The sequence below is a fragment of the Leopardus geoffroyi genome, chromosome C1 (genome assembly GCF_018350155.1).
Source record: "Leopardus geoffroyi isolate Oge1 chromosome C1, O.geoffroyi_Oge1_pat1.0, whole genome shotgun sequence".
NCBI classification, from domain to species: domain Eukaryota; kingdom Metazoa; phylum Chordata; class Mammalia; order Carnivora; family Felidae; genus Leopardus; species Leopardus geoffroyi.
In genome coordinates, this window is record NC_059328.1 from 171,961,845 (window position 1) to 171,989,771 (window position 27,927).

The following is a 27,927-nucleotide window of genomic DNA, read 5'->3' on the forward strand; positions in this document are numbered from 1 at the left end:
AAACATTATTCAAACTACTCTTGATATATTTTTTATTAACTTTTTAAAAAATCTTTATTTATTTTTGAGAGAGAGAGACAGTGAGAGTAGGGGAGGAGCAGAGAGAGAGGGAGACACAGAACCCGAAGGAGGCTGTAGGCCTTGTGCTGTCAGCACAGAGCCCAATGCGGGGCTCAAACTCACCAACTGTGAGATCATGACCTGAGCTGAAGTCGGAATCTCAACCAACTGAGCCACCCAGGCGCCCCTATATATTTTTTTAAACAGAAACCATTTTTTCATAGTACCTGATGTTTTAAACTACAATGAACTAAATAAACATTAGTTTTATTAGGCTTTTTATTTTTCTATATATCTGTAACTGAAATGGGTTTTTAATTTTTTAATGTTTATTTTATTTCTGAGAGAGAGACAGACAGACAGCATGAGTGGGGGAGGGGCACAGAGAGTGGGAGACACAGAACTGTACGCAGGCTCCAGACTCTGAGCTGTCATCACAAAGCCTGATGTGGGGCTTGAACCCATGAACAATGAGATCATGACCTGAGCTGAAGTTGGATGCTCAACCGACTGAGACACCCAGGCACCCCCAAGATGAGTTTTTAATGTCTTGACAAAAATTTTTAAAAGTCATGGAACAATTATAACTTTTCACATGTTATTTTTAATTAATTAATTAATTAAATTATTTTAGAGAGAAAGAGTGTGTGTGCACAAGTGGGAGAGGGGAGCAAAAGGGGGAAGAGAGAGAATCTCAAGCAGGCTCCATGCTCATCACTTAATTATGATAAAAAAATATAAAATTTGCCATCTTAACCATTTTTTAACTTTATTCATTTTGAGAGAGAGAGAGAGAGATGGAGAGAGAGGGAGGGAGAGAGAGAGAGAATCCCAGGTAGGCTCTGTGTTGTCAGAGAAGAGTCAGACACCAGGCTGAAACTCATGAATGACGAGATCATGACCTAAGCTGAAGTCAAGAGACAGACACTTAACCAACTGAGCCACCCAGGTACCCCAACATCTTAACCATTTTTTAAAAAAATGTTTATTTTTGGGAGAGAGACAGGGAGCATGAGCAGTGAAGGGGAGAAGAGAGAGGTAGTGAGAGGATCTGAAGCAGGCTCTGTGCTGACAGGAGAGATCCCGATGCAGAGCTTGAACTCACAAATGGTAAGATCATGACCTGAGCTGAAGTCAGACACTCAACTGACTAAGCCACCCAGGTGACTCTCATCTTAGCCATTTATAAGTGTACTGTTCAGTACTGTTAAGTATATGCACATTGTTGTGCAACAGACCTCCAGAACTTTTTCGTCTTGTAAAACTGAAATTCTGTGCTAATTAAACAGCTCGCTATTTTTCCCTACCTCTAGTCCCTGGTAACCACAAATCTACTGTTTCTATGCATTTGACAACTTTAGATACACATATGAGTCATGTAACATTTCCTTTTTATGATTGGCTTATTTCACTTTGCATAATGCCCTGCATGTTTATCCATGTTCTGACATATGACAGGATTTTCTTCCTTTTTAAGGGTGAATGATATTCCATTATACACATATACCACATTTTGTTTATACATGCATCTGAACATGGACATTTGTGTTGCTTCCACCTTTTGGCTATTATGAATAATGCTGCAATGAACATTGCAATGCTAATATCTCTTCAAGACCCAAATTTCAATTCTTTGGATGAATAACCAGAATTAGGATTGATGGATCATATGGTATTTCTGTTTTTTAATTTTTTGAGGAATCACCATACTGTTTTCAATAGTGGTTGCACTATTTCCCATTAATTATTAAGTTTGATTGTATGGTTTCAAGTTGCATGGTTTTTTAAATTAATGGTACCACAGTGAGAACTGTGTATGCAAGTGAGAACATATGTGTAGGCACACACATACATACACACTTTCATCCAGAGGTATAATGAAGCCAGCTCTTATTGTTTGCAAGAATTGATTATGTGAATCTTTCCCCATTTCCAACTACACTGACATCATGTTAGTAGATTGAAATTGTCCAGGGTGAGAGTATTTTTATCATGAAAATCAGCAATGCTACAAATAAAGATTTATTTTTTTTTAGTATAGCAGCACACATTCCTGAGGAATAGACTTGGAAAATAAGTTCTATTGAAGTTTATGTGGCCCTATGGGAAAATTTTCACATTCAGATACCTGCGTATATATACCAAGATGATCATATATCCATAAGTATTTTATATATTCCCTTTATTAATTAACTAATGCTTAATGCTAATTTCAAAATTAATCTTACAATCCCTGCAATACAGATTCATTTACAAGCCATTCATGTTTTTAGGACTAATGTTTTAATCTGCTATTTTAATATTCATCTCACCAACATTCACTTGACTTCCACTGTGTACCAGGTGCTACTCTGGTTGCTTGGAATACATGGGTAGTTAAAACAGGTGAAGGTCTCTGTCTTCTTAGAAATTACTTTTTAGCATGTGGAGATAATAGACAAGTAAATACAATGAAGCAAATTAGATAATATGGTAAATGATTGATACCCTGGAAAAAATATATATACAGCAAGATAAACCACATTAGATGTGCAGAGGAGAGGATGGGCAAGTTTCATTGTGTAATAGAATGGCCAAGGGAGGCTTCACTGAGCAAAACCTGAAAGCGGTGAAGGCTTTATACAGGGTGAAGACAATCAAGTATAAAGTCCCAAGGCAGGAACAAACCTCACATGTTCAAAGAAAGTAGTAGTTAAGTCCACTGTGGCCAGAGCACAGGCACCAAAGTTGAGAACTATCGTAAATGAGGTCAGAGAGCAGGGTGAGATTAATGAGAGGACTGGCTTTTACTCTCATGAAAATGGCTAGGAACACAGGGTAAGCTTTTGTGTAGAGGACTGACATGAACAGACTTATTTAATGACTCACTTTACCTGCTTGGTTCAGAAAAGTGTATAGAGGTGATGGATAGATCTGGAAGTGAGGAGACAATCCTGGAGATATTGTAGCTATCCAAGACAAAATATTAAGTTGGTTATCATAGAAATGGTGAGGATCCACCAGATAGTGGATATATTTGGAAAGCAGAAAATAATTGGATTTCCTTATGGAATGGATTTGGCATGTGAGAGAATAATAAAGGATGATAATAAATTCGGGGCTGATTATGTGGATGTATGGCGTTGTCACTACCTAAGATGAGGAAAGCTACAAGTCCCTGGGAAAAGATAAATTACATTTTAACAATTTTATTTTGAGAATTGTTTATATCATACAACAAAATGGAGATGCTGAAGAGTCAGTTGGTTAAAGCAATCTTGAATTTTAGAGATGGGTCTGAGCTGTAGATGATATTTGGGAGTTGGAGAAATGCAGACATCTTTGAAAGCAGGACTAGGCAGTTCATTTGTGAGAACTCGAGCAAGAAAATGTAAGGTATCTATCTTGAAAAGTATGCATTTTTTTTTTTCCTTCTGCAGGCTCTCTTTCAACCTATAATGATGTTTTTAATTTGCTGTTTAATGTGACACTCCCTTGAACATAGGATGCTCCTGGGGTGGAGGCAGACCCTCACAGACATCTGGGGCCCCACATTACGACTTGGCACACAAGGTACATGCACTAAACCTCAACCCTTCTCGCCCCTACACCCAGGGCCTCCCAGGGCACAAAAGGTGGCAGTGGTTTCTGGGTGGGGGCAGTAGAACAGAAGGGAAGGGACTCATGTTGTACAGTTGGAGGGGTAATGAAAGAGTGGAACGCAATGACCTGTGGCTTCAGGCGCTTGGCTCATACTCCATTTTGTTCATCAGTCTTCACTTATAAAACACAAATTCTAGGATAAAATTATCAATAATTTCAATATAGACATTTTGGAACATTAAACCCAACCTGTGCATCTGCCATGGTTGAACATTTTGAAAAGCCATCCAACTGAATGAGGTCCCTAGAGGAGTTAGTGCAAGGAGAGAAATGAAGCATTCACTCTGGAGCTCTTCAGCATAAGGAATCAGAAAACAGAAGGAACAGCATAAGCGATTGAAGTGGGGGAAACGTTGTGGCTGTACAAGGTGAGCTAGAAAGTATGTTATCTTGGAAGCCAAGACAAGAAAATTAGTGAGGAGGAGTGTGCACTGTAAAAAATGCTGCTGTGAAGCTGAGTAAATGTGCAAATACAAATGGACCATTGGATTCCATCCCAGATGCCATCGATGTCTTTGACAAGAGTAGTTTTAGAAGAGTGATGAGGGTGGAAAGCTTAAATGGTAGGATTTGAGAGTGAATGGGAGGAGAAGAACTGGACACTCAACTTGGAGTACTCTTTCAAGAGTTTTTTTCAAGAAAAAATAAAAAGCAAAGAGATGGGTCATAGGTTATAGTACTTTTTTTTTGTTAAGGATATGAGAAGTGCCACTAAAAAATGATTATTTATTATAGTAATCAAGAATATTGGCATGTGGGGCGCCTGGGTGGCGCAGTCGGTTAAGCGTCCGACTTCAGCCAGGTCACGATCTCGCGGTCCGTGAGTTCGAGCCCCGCGTCAGGCTCTGGGCTGAGGGCTCAGAGCCTGGAGCCTGTTTCCGATTCTGTGTCTCCCTCTCTCTCTGCCCCTCCCCCGTTCATGCTCTGTCTCTCTCTGTCCCAAAAATAAATAAATGTTGAAAAAAAAAAAATTAAAAAAAAAAAAAGAATATTGGCATGCTTGCAGTATCCTACACACCTGCAAGTAGAAAGTGAGGCAGTGAATGATTTACAGGTTGTTGGTAAATTGAATCTCTAATGCTTAGTTTAGAATGTGGTGATGAAGTCAAAGCAACCGACTTGAATGTTCAGATTTAAACTCTTAGCACCTAACCTCAAAATGTATGCACCATGCTTTAAATGACCCTGAATACCTCAGTGGAGTTTTACATAACAAATTATGATTTTACTCAATGAGTAAGAATATTGTTTTTAAACATTTGGGCATCCTCTGGTTTCAGTGAAATCCTTTGGACATAGTAAGTGGCCTAATCATCTACTTTCTTCTTCTCTAAATACTCTTTCTCCAGCATTATAGTTTTCATATCCTTAGGATAGGTTTTAATAGATGATGCACTAAGATTATGTAATTGATATTTGTATAAAAAATGTTTCTTCTATCAGTACTAGTAACATAATAATATAATCATTAATGCTTTCCAGAGGTAAATTGGATGAACATTATGAAACCTCAGTCCACTATGTCAAAGTAAATATCTTAGTTTTTTGGTGTTTCTTTTACAGTCTTCTTATTACAATATTAGCAGTCTTTCTAATTTTTTTTACTACCTCCACAACAGTTTATTAATGTGTAAAGCCTCGGTTAAAATAAACCTAACACAAAAAACATTGATGCAATGGCAGTTATACTAAGAAAGTACCAAAAAGTCTCATTTCTAAACTTGCTTCATCACTATTGACTTTAAAATGAAGATAGACCTTTTAAAAAAAAAAAAACAAAAACGTTGTAAGGAGAGGGAAGATTAAAAGCACATAGTAGCAAATGCTGCATGTTGGAATACATTAAGTACAAAATACGAAGTGGTGCTGATGTAGAAAAAAAGCGGTTATGGGGGCGCCTGGGTGGCTCATTTGGTTAAGGGTCATACTCTTGACTTCAGCTTTGTCATGTCATGATCTCACAGTTTGATGAGTTCAAGCCCTGCATGAGCTTTGCACTGACAGCATGGAGCCTGCTTGAGATTCTTCCTCTTCCTCTGCCCCTCCCCTGCTCATACTCTCTCTGTCTCCCAAAATAAATAAACTTAAAAAAAAAAAAGAAAAAAGCGGTTATAAACACTTTTTCAGGAAGTATATTCCCAAAATAATTCCAATTAAGTGTAATTATCTTAACTATGTTGTAATTATATAATAACTTTATACACTCTTTTGAGACATACATCACACTATACATTTATTAGGCTTGATGTAATGTTACATTAAAAAAAATTTTGTTAATGTTTCATTTATCTTTTGAGAGAGGGAGAGAGAGTGGGGGAGGGCCAGGGAGAGGCTGATAGCAGCAAGCCCAATGTGGGGTTCAAATTCAGGAACCGTGAGATCACAAACCAGAGCTAAAGTTGGATGCTCAACAGACTTAGCCACCCAGGTGCATTGGTAATGATACATGTTTTAAATATAAAATTGTTCATATACTAAGTAATGTTTTGATTGAAATAATAAAATGATAGTTGTGACAATATGATATCAGCAATATTCTTACATTATTATTCTAGTGTCAGAATAATATGTGGTAAAATCCAGTTCTGATGTAAAGAATCTAACTTATTAAATTCACATTAACCATTGTAAAGTGTGACTATATTTTGGAGCTTGATTAAAAACAATCATTTTAATTAAAAACAAGAAAATAGGGGTGCCTGGGTGGCTCAGTCGGTTAAGCATCCAACTTAGGCTCAGGTCATGATCTTGCAGTCTGTGAGTTCAAGCCCCACATCAGGCTCTGTGCTGACAGCTCAGAGCCTGGAGCCTGCTTCGGATTCTGTGTCTTCCTCTCTCTCTGCCTCTCCCCCACCCATGCTCTGTTTCTGTCTCTCTCTCAAAAATAAATAAAGATTAAAAAAAATTAAAACAAGAAAATAACCAAGTCATTTGCTAATTTGCCTCCTTCCTAACCTCCTTTCTTTCTTCCTTCCTTTGTTCCCTTTTTCCCTTTTCCCCATTATTTTTTTGGGGAATATCATCCTGGAGATGTGTTCTCTCAGTGGTCTTTTTATGTATTTCTATTTATTTTGTTGGCATACACAGTGTACATTGCTAATTTTTATATTCTTTCAAATTGATATTTTTATTTTTCTTCAATTATAATTTAAGATAGTCTTGGGGCACCTGGCTGGCTCAATCGGTTAAGCATCTGACTCTTGATATTGGCTCAGGTCAAGAATCCACAGTTGTGAGATTGAGCCCCACAATGAGCTCCTTGCTGAATGTGGAACTTGCTTGGGATTCTCTCTCTCCCCCCGCCTTCCCTTCCCCCACTCATTCTCTTTCTATCTCTCTTAAAAAAAGAAAACTTAATGATTTTTGTCTCTTAAACTTAAGAGACAAAAATTTATTATTGCTATTTTGTCTTAACCTCCAAAAATTAATCTAAATGGTTGTCATGGATTGTTTTGATAAAATGGAAAAAAAAGATAACTGTTAGAGAGGTTATGGTTTGATGATAGTCATTCTTACTAAATACTTCTCACTTTTAGAGAAATGATACTCTGTGTAATATAAATAATTAATAATGGAATCAAATGATTTATTTTGAAAACATAACTGAGGGTCACCTGGGTGTCTCAGTCAGTTAAATGCCTGACTTCAGCTGAGGTCATGATCTTGTGGCTGCTGAGTTTCAGCCCCGCATCAGACTCTGTGCTGACAGCTCAGAGGTTGGAGCCTGTTTCAGATTCTGTCTCTCTCTCTCTCTGCCTTTCCCCTCTTCATGCTCTGTCTCTCTCCCTCTCTCAAAAATGAATAAACATTAAAAAAATAAATAAAAAAGAAAAACATAACTGAAATTGATTAGGTGATATATATACTACTGGTAAATCATTTGATGAGTCCATGTGGGTCCATAATTGAATTATGTGTAACCCTTTCAGCAGCATTTATAGGAATCCCCAGATGTGTTCCTCTTGTTCCCATAAAGAGAGGTGCTCAAGAATTCTATTTTGAATGAGAACTCATATTTATGTACATGGAACTATTAAGTCCTATGTCCTCATAAATATTTTATGTCTTTTCAACTTTAAGAAAAAAGCAGAGAAGATGTATAATCAATCAGTGAATGTATTTTAATTCTAACATCTCCATGTTAAGTTAGAATTTAAGATTTCTCTAATATAGCAAGCCTAACACTTCTATATGTAACAAAAATATCCCAGATTCCTAAGACTTATAATTTAAGCTCATTTCCTCCATTTTCTTTTAAATTGAAAGCATTCAACCCTGTATATAAAACTCTCTTCCTTCCTAAGAAATAAAATCAAAATGATGCCTGTCTAAAAGCAGAAAATTTAGTTATATTGTGAGTGTGACCCATTTAGAGCAGCTCTATTTTATGCCTTGCAGTTTTAAATGGACCAACTTATTTAAGTAACCGAACATAGAGAACCTTAGAAAGGAAACCTAACAACTGGAACAATGTGATGATGGTATCTTGTAAATTTCCTTCCTCTGTGATCCATTGCCTTGTCTTAGCTTTATTTTTATTTTTTATTTTTTCTCCTCTATGGAGGTTATTTCCTATAGAGACAGTAGGAAAAAGGTTGTTTTTATGTTCTTGCTATTAAAAAATTCTCTGATTCACTTTCAGTGATTTTCCTGCTCTAAGTATCGTAGGTAACATGCATATTATTTTATTGTTATCACCAAAGGCATAAAACAATATAAAACAAAATTCATGAAATGGGTGAAAATACCTTTCTGTTATTTTTTTGAAGAAAGTATTAATGTTTATGAAAATAACAATTGACTGCAGTAACTAGACCAGTTCAAGTTGCTGTTGTTGTTGTTTTCTAACAGAATTACTGTTGGATGAAAATTCTAACCAGAAGCATCCTCACTGGAGGTCTTTCTAAGCCTATAAGTGATGCCAAATTAAGAAGTTTGGGCTAACGTGCTGGGCCCTTTTATATACTATAGCCAGCAAAACAGGCCTCAGTCAAATGCTTGGTTCTTGCTTATGTTAGATGGGCTGTATAAGCTTTGTCTGGCCAGCTTGTAATATTATCTTTCCAAAAGAGACAAGAAGGGTGGAGATGTTATTTAAATAAGCATCAAAAGTACCCTCTGCTTAGTTATTCAGAGCCAAAAAATCAGCATGAAAATCCTAATGCTGTAAAAAATGTATGTTTCCTCAAACAGCATTAGGCAACCCAGAAGCTTTAGACAAACAACTGGCACATTTAATCTGACATGAAAAATGATCCTCACTCAGAATCGCGGAAGGCACATACCAACTTCTCATCATAGCCTTGGCCTGGAGTCTTTCAGTCCTTTGCTGAAGTACCAGTAATGAGAGAAGCCAATATCTTGGGGCTTTCAGTTGTGTTCAGATTTTAGTCATGGCCCTGTGTAGGCACAAATGTGTCAAAGTAGTTGGCAATATAATGACCCAAAAGTGTTGTGCCTGTTGGCAAAATGCAGGCTGGCATAAGGTTGCTCCGTATGTGCTTCCAACTAAATGCTGATTTGCTGGATTTGTCAGGCAGCCACACACAGACTTGAGGGCCTATCCATGAACGTCACTGGCATTGGAAATTTATAATGATGGTAAATGAGATGGTAAAATAACCATTCCCCCCCACTTGAATTTAAGATAAAATTCTAGGTTATTCAAATGCCTTATTCTGAAATCAAGTCAAAATAATTTATAATTCATAATGATTTTTAGGTCAGAAGGAAATATTTGACATCAGTGCATGCTAAGTCCCTCATTTTTGGATGAGGAAACTGAAATCCAAGGAAATAAAATACAGTGTTCACATAACAAATTACACTGTAATTTATGCTCCCCATTTCTGGGTTATAAACTCTTCTAACTTCACGAAGGCCACTTTTATAATGCTGAATGTTGACCTATAGCTAATTCACTTATTCAACAAATAGTAATTGGGACTAACCATCTATCAGTTACTGAGCTAGAAATTGAAGATACAAAGGTAAATAGGACAGGAGGTTTCTTGGAGTATATATTTTAAAGTGGGGAGCCAGACAGTAAGTAAATAAACAGCATAAGTGCTTTTGTGGAAGATTAGAGATCTGGGCAGGAGATTATGAAATCTTGGTGCAGTCAGGACCAAGCAAAAACATTTTGGGAAGACGGGCTTGCACCCCAGTGACTCGCTCAACAACAGTGGGCCCAGCTACAGATCCAGAAATAACTCTGTACCTCTGAGAACTCAGCTACAGCTCTGTCTGGCCTTGGGTCTGTCACCATAGCATAGGCCAAAGGGCTCGTGAAGAGTTATTCCTACCTATGTGTTAAAGAATAGGTATACAAACCTTCGTCCCAGCTGTGAATACTGAAGTAGCCTGTGAACCACGTCCAGCCCCTCTCAGGCATGATCCAGGAGTCTCTGGAGCTAAGCTTGACAAACTCTGTCAGACTGTCAATTCTGAAAGGGCCCTGTAACTGGGCTCTAGCTAATCTGAGCTGCAGTCCAGAAATAGTGCTGTTGGAACAGGGACCAGTCAGAAGACACACCCATCTATACCCCAGGAGATTTTAAAAGTCCTCATATGAGTGAAGTCATATGATATTTTTCACTTAGCATAATACCCTCCAGTTCCATCCACATAGTTGCAGTTGGCAAGAATTCATTCTTTTTGATTGCCAAGTAATACTCCATTGTACACATATACCAATCTTCTTTATCCATTCATCAGTTGATGGACATTTGGGCTCTTTCCATACTTTGGCTATTGTTGATAGTGCTGCTATAAACAGTGGGGTGCATGTGCCCTTTTGACACAGCATACCTGTATCCCTTGGATAAATACCTAGTAGTACAATTGCTGGGTCATAGGGTAGTTCTATTTTTAATTTTTTGAGGAAGCTTCAAAATGTTTTCCATAGTTATTATACCAATTTTAATTTCCACTTACAGTGCTCAAAGGTTCTTTCTCTTTTCTACAAATCTTGCTAACACATGCTACTACTTGTCTTTTGATAATAGCCATTCTAACAGGTATGAGGTGATGTTACATTGGGATTTCAATTTGCATTTCCTGATGGTTAGTGATGTTGAGCATCTTTTCATACATCTGTTGGTCATTTTTGTGTCTTTTCTGGAGAAGTGTCTATTCAGATCCTCTGTTCACTTTTTTAAATTGGATAATTTGTTTTTCTGCGAATAAGTTGTAGGAGTTCTTTATATATCTTAGACATTAACCCTTTATCTGATATACGGTTTGGAAATATTTTCCTTCATTCTAAGTTGCCTCTTCATTGCTGATTTTTTTTTTTTTTTTTTTTTTTTTTTTTTTTGCTGGGCAGCTTTTTATTTTTTTATTTTTATTTTTTTAAAAAAATTTTACTTCTTTATTTTGAGAGAAGAGTGTATGCACATGAATGGTGGAAGGGCAGAGAGAGAGAGAGAAAGAGAGAGAGAGAGAGAGAGACAGAGGGAGAATCCCAAGTAGGCTCCAGGTTGTTAGCATGGAGTCTGATGCAGGGCTTGATCCCATGAGCTGTGAGATCATGACCTGAGCCAAGATCAAGAGTTGGATACTTAGCCGAATGAGCCACCCAGGTGCCCCTGCTGGTCAGCTTTTTAGTTTGATATAGTCCCACTTATTTATTTTCACTTTTACTTTGGTGTCATATCCAAAAATGAATAAAACACATTGCCAAGACCAATATTATGGAGATTTTCTTCTATGTTCTATCATAGGAGTTTTATAGTTTCAGGTCTTACATTTACGTCTTTAGTCAATTTTGAATTACTTTTTGTTAGTAGTGTAACATAGGGGCTTAATAACATTCTTCTATATGTGAATATCTAATTTTTCTAGTACCATTTATTGTAAACACTATCTTTTCCCCATTGAATATTATTGGCTCCCTTGTCAAGTACTAGTTGACTGTATATGCAAGGATTTATTTCTGGGCTCTTCATTCTATTCCACTGGTCTGTATGTCTTTTTTTATGTCACTATCAAACTACTTTGATCAGTACTTGATGGCTTTCAGAAAATGTGATGCCTCCAGCTTTGTTCTCCTTTTCAAGATTGCTTTGGCTATTTGGATATTTTTTGTGGTTCCAAACAGATTTTAGGATAGTTTCTGTTTCTGTGAAAAATGCTTTTGGGATTTTCATAAAGGTTACATTGTATCTATAGATAACTTTGAGTTGTGTGGGTTTATTAAACTATTTATTCTTCTGATCCATAGAGTTAGGGTATCTTTCCATTTATTTGCATCTTCAATATCTTTCATCAGTGTCTTATGGTTTTCAGTGTAAAAATCTTTTACCTTAGTTAAATTACTACTCAGTATTTTATTGTTTTTGATACTATTGTAAATGGGGTTGTTTTATTTATTTCTCTTCTCTTTTGTTGCTAGTGTATAGAAATGCAACTAATTTTGTATATATTGATTTTGTATCCTTCAACTTTACTGAATTTGTTTATTATTTCCAGCAGTTTCTTGGTAAAGTCATTAGGGTTTTCTGTATATAAGGCTATGTTATATGCAAACAGAGACAATTGTACTTTTTTCTTTGATATTTAGATGCTATTTATTTATTTATTTATCTTGCCTAAATGCTCTGGCTAGGACTTCCAGTACTGTGTTTAATAGAAGTGCTGAGACTGGGCATTTTTGTCTCATTCCTGATTTTGGAGGAAAAGCTTGTAGTTTTTGGCTTTTCACCATTGGGTATGATGTTAGCTGTGGGTTTCTCATACATGGCCTGTATTATGTTAAGGTATGCTTCCTCCATATCCAATTTGTTTTATTATGAAAGAGTAGTGAATTTTGTCAAATGCTTTTTCTCCATCTATTGAGGGATAATATTATTTTATTTTTCCATTAAGTGGTTTATCATGTTTATTAATATGTGTACATAGATGCAATTACAATATTCTTGAGTTTGTTAAAGCTTGCTTCGTTTCCTTTGGTGGGGTAAGATTTGCCTGATTATTAGTGACCCATGTAACCATGAGCTGTTTTCTGTGTATTTGAAGGGGCAAACTCCTCTTTCAGTCTTTACAGACTGGTTTTGGTGCAGGTAAAGACTTTTCATTTTGGTGCCTCAGGACTGATACAATTATCTCCAAAATTACAGTTGTGCTGGTGTATAGCCTGTTACAAGAATGTTGCTGGGTCTGCAGTGGGGTCCGTGGTTGGGGGACCTCAGGCAGACATGGATCTTGTCTGATACCAGGATGGATGGAACTACCTCTAGTACCTTGTTCAGTAGGGTGCTGCTGGGACAAGTGTCTACTTCAGAGTCTTCAGATGGATTCTCAAATAGCAGGACTATTACGCAGATAAATGTGGCTTCTGCTAGGTCCTTGGTGCGGCTCCTGCCTGGTCACTGGATGGGTTCCTGAGTGACAGGAATGGCCCCCTGGCTAAGATGCTGGATCAAAGTCTCAGGGCTATTTCAAGTTCCACAGCCAAAACTGGTCTGCAGACCTGGCTCTGGAGACCTGTATAAGTGTGTGTCCTGTTGTAGTTAGGACACAGGAGTATAAGAGCAACTGGCTCTGGGGTCCCGAACAGACCAGGTTCAGCCACTCCCCACTGACAAAATCCAAAGGCAGAAAGATGAATGGTGGTGAAACCAGAAAAGAATTTATTTCAGTGAGGTCAGCACTGGAAAGAGAGCAGACTAGCATCTCAAAGATTGTCTCTAAAATGCCAAAAGTACTTCCAGGTTTATAAGCAAAATGTGGGGCAGAGGTGGGTGTGTATGTGCAGGTAGGCACTGAAGGTCTTAGACTTAGTCATAGGTGGGATCTCGCTGGCTCAGGATAGTCCTTTTTGCTTGAAGGGGTAGTTTTAGTTCTGGTCATGAAATGCTTTGCCTGAGCCAAGACAAGCTGGAAAGAGGAATCCAACTAGAAATTTTGAGGTCAGAGTGGAGGCAGCCAAGGTCCTCTTTTACTATCTCCTGCCAGTTCCCTGCATGGGCTGGACTGATCCCTGACTGTGGCTGAAAGGGCTAGATCCAAGAAGAGAGGTTTTTTTTTCAGGATCTTTGGAGGCATAGATAGGAGCGTTTCCTACTGAATCCCTGTGCCAGGATAACAGCTCATGCACTGTAGCTGGGAAAAGGCTCGAGCTGAGTATAGGGCACTTTTAAAATCTCCTGGGGTATAGATGGGTGTGTCTCCTGACTGGTCCTTGTTCCAACAGCACTGTTTCTGGACTGCAGCTCAGATTAGCTAGAGCCCAGTTACAGGGCCCTTTCAGAATTGACAGTCTGACAGAGTTTGTCAAGCTTAGCTCCAGAGACTCCTGGATCATGCCTGAGAGGGGCTGGACGTGGTTCACAGGCTACTTCAGTATTCACAGCTGGGACGAAGGTTTGTATACCTATTCTTTAACACACAGGTAGGAATAACTCTTCATGGGCCCTTTGGCCTATGGTATGGTGACAGACCCAGGGCCAGACAGAGCTGTAGCTGAGTTCTCAGAGGTACAGAGTTATTTCTGGATCTGTAGCTGGGCCCACGGTTGTTGAGCGAGCCACTGGGGTGCAAGCCCGTCTTCCCAAAATGTTTTTGCTTGGTCCTGACTGCACCAAAATTTCATAATCTCCTGCCCAGATCTCTAATCTCCCACAAAAGCACTTTGTCTGTGGATGGATGCCAAATTGTTGTTGAGGTCATAACCAAACCAAAGGGATTTGCCACTTAGGGTGCATTAAATTGAATGCAACCCAGGAAAGTGTTGAAAGTGAAGAACTTTTTATTACTTGTTACAAGTCAGGAGACAGGGAAGGAGTTTTAAAAGCGTTGTTTCCCTATGAGGTCAGTATAGGAAGCTTTTATTCACTGTATTAGGGGGTGAGGGCAGGGAGCACACATAGGCCCTTTGGTTGACTTACACACGTATAGCATGACAACATGCTAGTGCATACATTCCAGTGTTCAAAAAAATGGTTGAAATCCCCACCCAAGGGAGGATATCTTAGTATTACAATGAGTTAAAGGTGACTTCAGGACACCTCAGAAGGGCTTCTGTGCAGGTCCAGAGCCCCAGTTTGCCTCAATCTGGCTTATGTAAGGGCCTGTTAGGTGAGATGCACCTAGCAAGAGGCTGTCAGATGAAACACCTAGCCAGGTGTCTTGGCTGAAATTGTTAGTTCTGCTCAACAAAACACATTCCTTCCCTACTTTTGTCCCTTCCCTCTCCTTCCTTGCACTGATAGTTTCAGCCCTCTGATATGAGGAATTTCCTATTGCATCCTAGCTAACAAGGCCTCTCTACCTTGTTAATAAGGTCACTCATCCTAGGGTCAAGGATGTCTTTTTTTTAGTTATCGTGCTGATGTCACTCTTCATTCCCTTTTGAATCAACTCCAAACAGAGTTTCTACCATGCATCCCAAGACACAACTCTTACTTAGAGTCATCAGAGACCCCCATGCTATGAAAATCAAGCAGTGCCTGATCATTTTCTTTCTTTTTGTTTTCAATTTTTTAAATGTTTATTTGAGAGAGAGAGACAGAGACAGAGACAGAGCATGAGTGGGGGAGGGGGAGAGAGAGAGAGGGAGACACAGAATTCGAAGCAGGCTCCAGGCTCCGAGCTATCAGTACAGAACCCGATGTGGGCCTTGAACTCACAGACCGCGAGATCACCACTTGAGCCAAAGTCGGACGCTCAACCGACTGAGCCACCCAGGCGCTCCTGATCATTTTTCTTTTTAATGAAACTTGGATTTTGGGACGTTACTACCTTTAGAGGATCATAAATTACCAGCACTCCTTCTCTGCTTTCTGTGTTAGTTCCTCCTCATTTCCACTTTTAAATTTGGAGTATTTGGGGGCTCAGTCCTCATCTTAGGCTCTCTTGTTTATCTACACTAATCTCTTATATTTAAATACCCTCTATGTTCTGCACATCACAAAATTTGTATCTTAAGTGTGGATTTCTGTCCAGGACGCTAGATGTGTAGATAATATTGCATACTTAACATCTTTATTTTGACAGCTAAAACAACAACAAAAATAAAGAAAAAACTAAAACCCTTAAACCTAATTTGTTGAAAATCAAATACATAATTTTATTGTAAATTTGTCCCATATACACTATTCTCCACCTCAATAAGGGACACCATTATTTCTTCAATAGTTCTGATCAGGCCTTTGGAGTTAACTGCTCTCTTTCTCTCAAATCCCAAATCCAAATCATCTTCAAAGCTTATCTTCCATTTATACTAGGAATCTTACCAATTCTCACTTTACTGCCACCTTTGTTCAAAGTGTGATATTTTTTGCCTGTAGTATTTTCCAGTAGTTTCCTAAGTGGTATTCCTGATTTCTACCCTTGCCCTTCATTGTCAATATTGTCTATTCTCAAAGAAGTAGCCAGGCTGTTTCTCTTTCAATACTTAACTTAGGTCGTGTCACTTTTTTACACATAACTCTGCAGTAAAACCAAGGTGTTTTGGATGGCTCACCAATCCCCTTACAATCTCCCTGTTCCCTCTTCAGAGTCATGGTCCCCTGTAGAGCTTCTTGCTCACCCTGCCTCCACCATCTGGACCTCCTTGCACTTCCTAGGACAGGCACAGCATGCTCTCATCACACAGATTTTGCATTCTTTCTGGTTCCTCTTCTTTGCATTTCTGCATGGTTTACTCCTTCACTTCCTTATTGCCTTCTTAGAAAGTTCCTCCTTGAGCATTTTATATAAATGACCAATCCCAGGATTCTCTCTTCTCTTTAATATACTTTATTGGTACCTATAGCCGTTGTTATATAGAATATCATATATTGAAAAAAAATTAGGGGCGCCTGGGTGGCGCAGTCGGTTAAGCGTCCGACTTCAGCCAGGTCACGATCTCGCGGTCCGTGAGTTCGAGCCCCGCGTCAGGCTCTGGGCTGATGGCTCAGAGCCTGGAGCCTGTTTCCGATTCTGTGTCTCCCTCTCTCTCTGCCCCTCCCCCGTTCATGCTCTGTCTCTCTCTGTCCCAAAAATAAAATAAAACGTTGAAAAAAAAAAAAAAAAGAAAAAGAAAAAAAATTAAGTTTATCTATTGGGGGGGGGGGAATATTCCAAGCAGGCTCCACATTCTCAGCATAGAGCCTGATATGGGGCTCGAACCTACAAACAATGGGATCATGACCTGAGTCCAAATCAAGAGTCGGATGTTTGAGCCACCCAGGTGCCCCTGTTTTCATATTTTATATCTTATGAATCAGATTCTAAATTCAATTGACACAGACATATTTACTTTTCATATTTTTTTTTCAAAGTCCTTATTATATTTGGGGTAGTTGCTTTTATTTAGGAAGTATTTTCTCAGCATTCAAAATAACATCCAGCACTACAGTGGTTATTCAGTTTAGTGAGCTTTTTACCCTAATATAAAATAAGAAGCCATACTTAAAAAGATGAGCAACTTGCCTAATGGCACAAAGCACAGTAGATAGAATATTTTTTAGATGTATATATATTGTGTGTGTGTGTATATATATATATTTATATATATATATATATATATACATATATATATATATATATATATATATATATATATGGGGTTTTTTTTTGCCTATTGTTCAGTTTACACATTATGAGGAAAGAAAATTGCCTGACAGCTGAATCACCCTAGGTCTATAGTAGGGTTAAAACAGTGGTGGCTGCAAGGACAACATTGTAATTCCAGATATTCTATAATGTTTTCCTTTTCCTGTAAATTACAACTTAAGTAGTTCTTTCTTTGTCCCCACAGCCCAACTGCTGATTAAATGTCAACTCAGAAAATATATTCTAGGTAATGTGAAAGTAGTTCACTCACAGCTGCTAATCTTTTGTAATATTCAGGTGGTTCAAAAATCTAGACTTTGCCTAAGATTTGGAGAATATCTTCCAAAGGAATGATGATTTTTAATTTTTACCAAGCTTTCTTTTTTATTATTCTTAAAAAATGAATAGTCCTGTCAGTCTATTTTATTTAAATTCATAATTCTTTAAATTTATTTAAAAATACTAGGCACTCATACCTGGATCTCCTCAAAATAATTTGTGACAGCTCTATTTAGAGGTCAAATGTTCCTTGTATAGATTGTGATTACATTATTCATTTGGCCCAGTTTATGTTAAGCTAGAGGGTCTATGAAATAATACCTAGTAGCTTGTCATCACTAATGATAATTGATAATACATTTGAATCTTTATATATTAAACTCAATTTTAAAAGCATTTGTTTGGGGGCCTCGGTGGCTCAGTTGGTGAAATGTCTAACTCTTGGTTTCAGCTCAGGTCATGATCTCAAGGTTTATGTGTTTGAGCCTGGTGTTGGTCTCTGCACTGACAGTGGAGAACCTAGTTGGGATTCTCTCTCTCTCCCTTTCTCTCTGCCCCTCCCCTGCTCATGTGTGTGTGTGTGTGTGTGCTCTCTCTCTCTCTCTTTCAAAAAATAAATAAATAAACTTTAAAAGCATTTGTTGAACTTTTGATTTATTATTTTTGGATTATATGCTTCATATGACTTCATATAATGCATCAATACTGATTAAATTGTTGAAAGGCATTATGAGAATATAATGAAAATATTCCTTATATAACATTTTTCCCATTTATGTTGTATATTGATGTTGGTCTCTCCAGAGTATATTTAAGTTCACTTTTAGCCACTTAGTTTATACTAATGCAATATAGTTTTCTGATTCTTATAATTTTTTTAATTATAAGCTACAAATTTTAGAAAAAATCATACTCGTAGATAAAACTACCCATAATTATGGACAGAACAACTCATATTTAAACCATATGACTCTTAGAAGATAGTCCAAGTGAATGAAATATTTTTAACTCATGGGATAGTTCTCTGTAGAAAAATTCTTATTAATTCCTATTAATAGTTTTTACTGTACATGTGATTTCCAACACCTCAAATCAGTTGGCTAAAATATTTGAGTCAGTAGTTTCATGAAACCCTTAGATATGTACAGAGATTGATAGTTTCTTGGGCCTGTCACTTATGAGGTATGATTACCTGGGCCACCTTTTCAAAAAGTATGTTTACTACAAAGAAGGAAAAAAATTGCTTTGGGTTCCCTCCTCTGATATGAGCTTGTTTGAAAGTTGAAGTTATTAAAAATGAAAATATTAGAATGTAACCAATTTACATAAACAGACAAAATAGAATTTTGAAACTATGCAGGAAAATGTGGCATTTATAAGGACATATGTTTATTGGAAAGACAATTGAAACAATATATATTTATGTGTAAACTGTAGCCTAGCTGATTGTATCACAGGTCCACCCATATCCCTTCAGAACCATTCACAATTTTCACATACCTGCTATGATATGTTTGCTCCCCCAGCAGCAGGCACATGCATCTCTTTGTCAGGGGACTGACCCCAGGCCACCAAAAGCCGATTGGCCCACATGCACAGAGAGCTGCCCCCTGTCAGCTGGAAATATTTTAGAATTTACAGCTTCCACAGCTGCGATTAACAAATGACTGCTACAGGAATATAAAAACTGGTGCTCTCTTGTCTCCTGTGTTGTGACCCACACTTTCTTCAGAATTGCCCTTTAGGTCTGAGGCAAAGTTTGTTACTTTTCAAAGACTTTAAACCTGATATCCCACCTAGTTCTAATATGCTGTTGGGTTGGCTTTGGGAGTTGAGAAACTGAAGGAGTCTCCATTTTTAATGATGTACATTTTCCAGAATTGCCATTAAAGAATGTTGAGGAAGGAAACCAAAAGGCTAAGAGAAATGGACATGTGAAAGAAAACCTATTACACAGAAGAGCTTCAGAGCTCTTGTTGGCTACTCAGTGGAAGTGTGAACGGTGTCTTGCCCTGCTCTGCCATGAGTCCTATAGTTTTCTGCACCTGCTGGCTACCAGCTCCCTGTTCTTCCTGGATCAGGCCCAAGACACCCTGGACTGGATTATGATCTACTTCTGCCTCTGGGAGTTCATGGGCTGCATATTCATTCATTTCAGTTGACTGAGGACAAGACAGCATCCAACCCCACACAGTGATTTTTACCTCTGTGGGTTTAATAAAAATTCACCAGCTAAACAAAACAAAACAAAAAACAGTTGGGCCCAGAGATTTTTTTTTCATTTTTTTAATGTTTATTTATTTGCTTTTGAGAAAGAGAGAGAGAGGGCACTAGTTGGGGAGAGACAAAGAGGGAGACCCAGAAACCAAAGCAGGCTCCAGGCTCTGAGCTGTCAGCGCAGAGCCCGATGTAGGGCTTAACCCCACAAACTGTGAGATGATGACCTGAGTGGAAGTTGGATGCTGAACTGACTGAGCCACCAACGTGCCCCAAGATGTTCTTCATTAAGGGGGTAATGTATCTGTACTGGTTATACCATCATGACTAACTTGCTCAGTTGTTGCTGTCTTCTCAGGTCATGACTGACAGCAGGAAAGGTTTTATGGAATTGGGCTTCTTACTCTTAACAATAAGATTCCAGAATATCTTTGCTTCTCTTTCATTTAAAAAGTACCCTTTTTCTGATTAAAAAATATACATACTTAGGCACACTTTTTAAAATATTTTTAAAGTTTATTCATTTGAGAGAGGAAGCAGAAGCAGGGGAGGGGCAGAGAGACAGGAAGAGAGAGAGAATCCTAAGCAGGCTCCATGATATCACTGCAGAGCTGGATGGTGGGGCTCAAACTCACAAACCATGAGATCATGACCTGAGCCAAAACCAAGGGACAGATGCTTAACTGACTAAGATGCCCCATTCTTGGGCAGATTTTTTTTTAAGCCATTTAGTGATGTCATTCTTTGTGTCCTAGTATCTATTCTTACTGGTTACTGGTCTCTTTTTGGGTATATATTAGGAATTTTCATGATACCTAATGTAGTATTACATTATTTTTTAAATTTTCTATTCTTTTTTTTATTTTTTGTGTTTGATCTGGATACTTTTCAGTATCCATCAAGGTCATAAGGTCTACCTTTTACTGTACATAATTTACTATTAATTCTGCCTATTAAGAGCTTAAATTTTATTTTCTAAGTTAAATTTAATACTTCTTTCATTGATTGCTGTTTTTTGATGAACTCTTATTATCAGCTTATCTCATTATTAATTTGTAGTTTCGTTCTCTTGTGATTGGAAAAGATACCTTATATGATTTCAGTCTTAAAGTTTATTTAAGTAAGTAAACTTCTGTAGGATAGCATATAGTCTATTCTGGAGATTGTTCTGTGTGCACTTGGAAAGAATGTGTATTCTCCTTTTTGGGGTAGTATGCTTTGTAAAAATCTATTAGGACTGATTGGTTTATTTTATTTTTATTTATTTATTTATTTTTTTTTTGGCTATCAAGATGGTATTTATTTATTTATTTATTTATTTTTTTATTATATGAAATTTATTGTCAAATTGGTTTCCATACAACACCCAGTGCTCATCCCAAAAGGTGCCCTCCTCATACCCATCACCCACCCTCTCCTCCCTCCCACCCCCCATCAACCCTCAGTTTGTTCTCAGTTTTTAACAGTCTCTTATGCTTTGGCTCTCTCCCACTCTAACCTCTTTTTTTTTTTCTTTTTTTTTTTTTTTTCTTTTTTCCTCCCCCTCCCCCATGGGTTCCTGTTAAGTTTCTCAGGATCCACATAAGAGTGAAACCATATGGTATCTGTCTTTCTCTGTATGGCTTATAGTAGTGTTCAAGCTTTCCACATCCTTGTCTCATTCTATCCATTAGTGAAAGAAGTGTATTTCAGTCCCAGCCCTTATTGTAGAAATATTTCTTCCTTCAATTCTGTCCATTTTTGCTTCATATATTTTGGGACCTTGTTGTAAGGTGCACATATGATTATAATTGTTCCATCTTTCATTGAATTGAAACTTTATCCATATATAATGTCATTTTTTGGGTCTCTTTTAACAGTTTGTTTTTGTTTTTTTACTTAAACTCTATTTTGTTGATAATAAATTTGCTCAGGCGTCTTTTGTTTGCAATGTTTAAGGAATATTTTTGCATCCACTTAAATTTAACCTCTTGTGTGTTTGTGTTTCATGAGTCTCTGGTAAACAGTACACAGATTGAATATGTTTTTTATTAACTCTGCTAATCTGCTTTTTCATTGGAGAGTTCAGTCTATTTACTTTTCAAGGAATTACTGATAAGGTAGGGAATACTACTGCCAGTTTGCTATTTGTTTTCTCAATTTCTCCATTTTTGGGAGAGTAGTTGAATATTTGTAGTGTACCATTTGATTCCCTTCTTTCCTTTTCTGTATACTTTTAGTTGATTTCTTAGCAGATTCCTAGGGGATTACAATTAATATCTTACTATAACGATGTATTTTGAATATTAACAATGTAATTTTAATAGTATACAAACACTCTGCTCCTATATATCTCTACCCTTCCCTTTTATATTGTTATTGTCACATATTATACTTTTATACATAATGTACCAGTTAACATAAATTAGCAATTATTCTTTCATGTATTTACTTATAAATCATAAAAGAAGTTACAAAAAAAGTGCAATCCTATTGGTTTATTAGAATTACCACATGACCCCAAAATATTATACACACACACATAACAGGAATTAAACAGATCCTAGCAATGAATGTTCTAGTGGCATTATTCGCAATAGCCAAAAGATGGTAACAATCCAAGTGTCTATCAGCAGATGAATAGATAAACATAATGTAGGATATACATATGATGGGATATTATTTAACCACAAAAAAGTGAAATTTTGATGTATTTTACAACATGGATGAACCTTGAAAATGTTAGGATAAGTAAAATAAGGCTGATACAAAAGAACACGTATTTTATGATTTCATTATAGGACATATCTGGAATAGTGAAATTCATAGAGATAGTAAGTAGATTAGAAGTTACCAGGGCTGGTGGCAGGAAGAAATTTGGAGTAAAAAGGAAAAGCTAATTTTTAATTGAGTACTTAGAGTTTTTTAATTGCAGGAAGATTGTGGTGATGCAAACTATACAAACTGGTCCCTTAAAACCAGATAAGGAAAAGTTGGTCAATGAGGATTTAGGAATTTAAGAAAGGTTAATTATCCCAGTCCTTCCCCCTGCCTTTTAAATCCAAGTGATTTTGGGTGAGTTGGGGGGGGGGGGATTCATTAAACTTTCAAACTAAGACCTAAATGAATATAAAATGGAATGACTTGGTGTAAGATGACTAGTGCAAGCTTCTTGAAGACAGAGAGCTCATGTATTCACCATCATATCTCCAGAGCCTTGTAGCATCTTAGAACTTTTACTGACCCTTAAAAAATATTAATTAAATGGGTAGGTGGATGAATGTCATTCATGAAAGTCCATAACCTTGTTTCAACTTTTTAAAAATGTGTTACTGGAAAACCACCATGTTTATTCATATACATATTGTCTGAGAATATTCTACAATGGCAGTGTTGAGTAATTGCAACAGAAACTAGTTTTTACTATCAAGTCCATTGTAGAAAAAACAATTTCTGATTCCTACCCTATTGTATCTGTTTCATGATGTCCCTCTTAAATATTCTTACCCTCCATGATTTCGTCACATTCGTTCCTATCTTTCAAAAGTTTGCCAACATTCCTTAGCTATATTAGAATTAGTTCTGTATTTTCCTAATTAGAATTAGCTTTTCCTTCTTTGGCTTTGGTTCTTATCACATTTAAAATTTTTATTTTACTCTTACTCTAGTCTCCTATTTTTCTTCCCTATTGCAAATAACATAGACATAAAGTTGTATTTATGGGAGAGTCCATGCCACTTAATCAGTAATTGGCCTATAGCAAGACACTTATTTCTGATATTTAGATAAATGAATGTGATATGCTAGAAATGATTTGAGCCTTTATTTGGTATTTTATATGTCTTTGGCAATAAATGGATTTTGCTAAAATACTTTAATAACATTTTATATGTAATAAATAATTGTAAGAAACAATTTATATTATAAATAAATTTTAACTGAAGACGTTTTTTTGAAACAGAACATATACATTTTTGTATCTTCATATAAAATATTTAATATCTTTCATTTCCTTTTTTATGGGTGAAAGCTACATGTTTCTCTGTAGAACTTTTACTTTCTCCCTTAAAATAGAATGAGTATTTTAAAAGACTACCTAAATTTATATACTGGCAGCTACATTTTATTGTTTTTAGGTTGAGGTTTTGAGAACTGCTTCCTTTTTAGATATGTTCCTTGAGATACTAACACTAATTTTTTATCATTAAAATGTGGGTACCCACAGGGATCTCAGAGCTGCATTTTTTTCTCTCAACCAGATGTTCATTCTAAAATCATCCACTAACACTGAATAAATGTATTGCTTTTCCCTTTCTGTTTATACATATTAATGCAATGGAGATTTTTGAATTGGACATCCAACCCATTAAGTAAAAATATGTGTACAGACAGGTTTTTACATTGAAATGGTCTAGGTAACTATGAACATTTATTTCACTTTCATGTAAAAGGGAAAATTATATGAAAATCTCAAAGTAATGAACATTGCCATCTTATAAGTGACAGAATTATTTCCCCAAATCTACACTCCCTATGTAGATTTTTTCTCTTTTCTTCTGAATTTATTTTGTTCCTTTATATTTCTTACTATGATAATTAAGAGAGTAACACCTTCTGTGTTGACAGAGAATGATATTTATTCTTTTCACTTAGATTTGCAGATTTTTTTTTCACTCAAATTTTTTAGATTGCCTAAAAATATAATCCATATGCTGTTTCAGTTCAGTCGCATTAGAAAACCTCATATCTGAAGTGGCTGCAAGTATGTGACTAAAATTAGGTTCAAGTATTCACTGTATCTTTGGTAAGACATTTATAAATAAAGTAGTTCTTTTTAATTCTCTATAAAAATAAAACTTCCACATATGCTTTTATGGTATATATATTTCTTTGGGCTGATGGTATATTCCTTTGGAACTGATGTCTATCGTTGGTTGAGATTAATGAAGTTCTCTGTGTGCTTTTAGTGTCAAAATTGCAGATCTTAAATGTTGAACTAAAATGGCATATCTCTCAGAGGCTTTGAAAAATGGAATCCCTTAAAATTATATGTGTGTCCTTTAAAGCTCCATAAATCATTCTTTTTTTAATAAATAATTCAGTTATAATTTTATTCACTTACAAAAGAGAATAACCCCAAACCATTAATAGGGTAATTACTTTTTTTAAATGAACTGAGTCCAGAAGGTCTATAAAGCAATCGTTTTTTTCCAGTGAAATTTCAAGGTATGCTTAATTAATATTAACTGAATAGATACTTTAAACATCATGTGTTATTTCAGTAATGGGATTGTACTCTTGAAAAGACAGACTTATGCAGCCAGAGTAGCAGGTAGTGGAGAGAGCTACTGTCAAATTCTAAATTAGTGACTTTTTGATAAAAGAGCAAACAAAATACATAAAATATTCAAACTTGAAATGAGATAATTAGAAGAAGTTGTAAGTGAAATAAATATTTATTTTTCCCAGTTCAATATTGGCAACTCAGTAATCTCTTCCTCTTCCTATTAAAGGTAACCATTGTCCATCAATGCTCTTTAGTACTTGGTTGTTTCCTTTATTCTTTGTTTTCTCTGATTTGACATCTATCAACCAATTAAAATTACTGTATTGAATTCTAATCAAGTGTCTAGTTACTTAAGAGGAAATCACAGTAAATCATGATGAGCCCTGACTTTAATGGGGGGTAGTTGGAATGGAATGAGGAAAATAATATTAGGACTACATAAGCATAGTAACTGATTAATAGGTAGGTCAATTTATAATCCATGCACTCTCTCTAAAGGATTGTGTCAAACCAGTCAATATTCATGGAGTCCTCTCAGGTGGGAGATACCAGGATTTTGGTAACAGGTTAACTGTAATACCATGGCCCTGGCCAGGAACTAAATTTATAGTATTTCAGCAAGAGGCTGGAGGGTCTATAGAGTAGGAGCTAGCCTCCAGTGAAATAATACAAAAGGAGCAAATTAGTGGAAAGACTCTGAATTGTTGCTGGATTGGTGTTCAATACAGTGCTCAAGCCAAGCTCCTGAGAAATTAACATGTTAGAAATGAGGAAATTAGGCCAAATGACAGCAAATAGACAAAATCAACATGTGGGCTATGAGGAAGCTTTGTTAGAGCATAGGTGGCAAGTACTTGCCTCCAGCAAACAATATAATAGATTTACAAATGAATGCAAAGGCAAATCCTAATATACTTTCCAGAAGGGAATGAGTTGTTTCTAGAAAGGAATGATCTTTGCTGTCCAGTATGATGGTCACTAGTCACATGTAGCTATTTATATTAACTATAAATTAAAATTAAAATCCAGTTCCTCAGCTGTATTAGACATTCCCATGTTCTCAGTAGCCTCTTATGACTTTAGATACCATATTTTCCAGTACAGATGTAGACTTTTTCATCACTAAAAGTTTTATTGGTACTGTTTTAGGTGAGATACATGAGTGATGCAATTTTAGATAATCTGGGGCTGTCAGAGGTCATTTTCATCATTAAAAGATAATTTATGCTTATGGAGATTATAACCTATTGAGGACCAAAAAAAAAAAAAAAAGACAAAACAAAACAACAACAAAAACAAATACAAATGATGCAGTGAAATAAAGTTATAAAAAACTACAAATATGGTTGTCCATATTTCCAGGAAAGCTGTTAAAGTATAAGCATTTTTCTCCTCACAATCTACTGAAAAGAACAAAATATAAAAAAAGAAGAAACTTCTATGTTGAAACTTTACATTTAAAAATAATCTTAAAATTAGAACTAAACAGGAGAGAATGCTGAGAGCTGATATATCAAACCAGAAATCAAATAGACTGCAAAACTATTTAGAACATAACTTGAAGTTAGTCTCTCTCTCTCTCCCTCTCTCTCTCTCTCTCTCTCTTTCTTTTAGTATATAGAAGCTTAGAGTAGACTACTGTTACTTTGGTAACAATTGAAAAATAACGAAAATATAAATATAAAATATAAAATATAAAATATTTTATATATATACATATCTTAAAATATATACATGAAAAGATGTTTAAATGCAGTTAGAGTGAGCCCTTCTTGGGAGAGTACTCACTTATGATCACTGGATGCATTTGCTGGGTCAAGGGATGGGGGACTAGAGGATTAGATATGCCAGAGAAAAGGGGACTCTACTGAGGTAAAGAGAGACCGGCAGAAGTTTTATAACCATTTGGTTGTCACTGAGGGATTGGAGTTTTATATGTCCAAAGGGGAGCTATTTATCTTCCTGCCAAGACTTTCCGCCTGAATTTTGCTGAATAAAGTAGTGGTAGAATGGGAGACTGGAGTGGGGGGTGTGGGTCTGTTCCACAAAGGGGAGAGGGAAGAGGGGAGAGAGAGAGAATGAATGAATGAATGAATGATAGTTTAAAACCTCCTTGGGACCTTCCTAGGTATAGTATGAAACTGGACCCCATATGTGGAGGGAGAGAGCAAAGAAAAAGGCAGGCCATCCCATATTGGTAGGTGGCAGGCTTAGTAAGCCACGGAACTTGCTTGCAAAGCTAGCATTAGACAGCTGAGAGACTAGTAGATCTATGCACCCATCTGCCAAACCTTATAAGTTTATATAGAGGTCTTAACAAATTGAGTCATGGGTATCATCCAGATGATCTCAACACCACATCTATCTCCGGGCTATGTCCTTGAAGCAGTTTCTGGAGTGAGGAAGAAGACCGAATGCACGTTCCAAGGATAGGTGACGAGCATGTCATCACCAGGGTCTAGCCCACAAATCAACTGATGGCCATGTCCTCTCACTGACCTCCCCCATCTGAGAGGGAGTTCTGTTAGAGGGAGGGTTCTATGATATACACAATATAAAGTTTGCCCTCAAGACATTTTAAAGCAGAGGTGAACTTATTTAATTGTAACAAAAAGCCTTAATCCAACAGAATGCCCATATAAATGAACTGGTCAGCATCTCTTACTATTTGATGAACAAAGGAAAGGATACCAATTCGTTTTCGTTAGTGGCATCATGGGGTATTTCAAGAGAGAAATGAGCCAAAGAATGAAATGTTCAGTTTGCAAACAGGATTTGATGGATTAGAATATTAAATTGTTTGTTGTTTTCAGTCACTCAAGAAAGCAAAAGATTCTCATAATAAACGTAAAAATAAAATCCAGGGTATAATTGAAATATTAATTATTAGGAACTCTGAAATGTTTGAGACAGTGCTTAGTAGA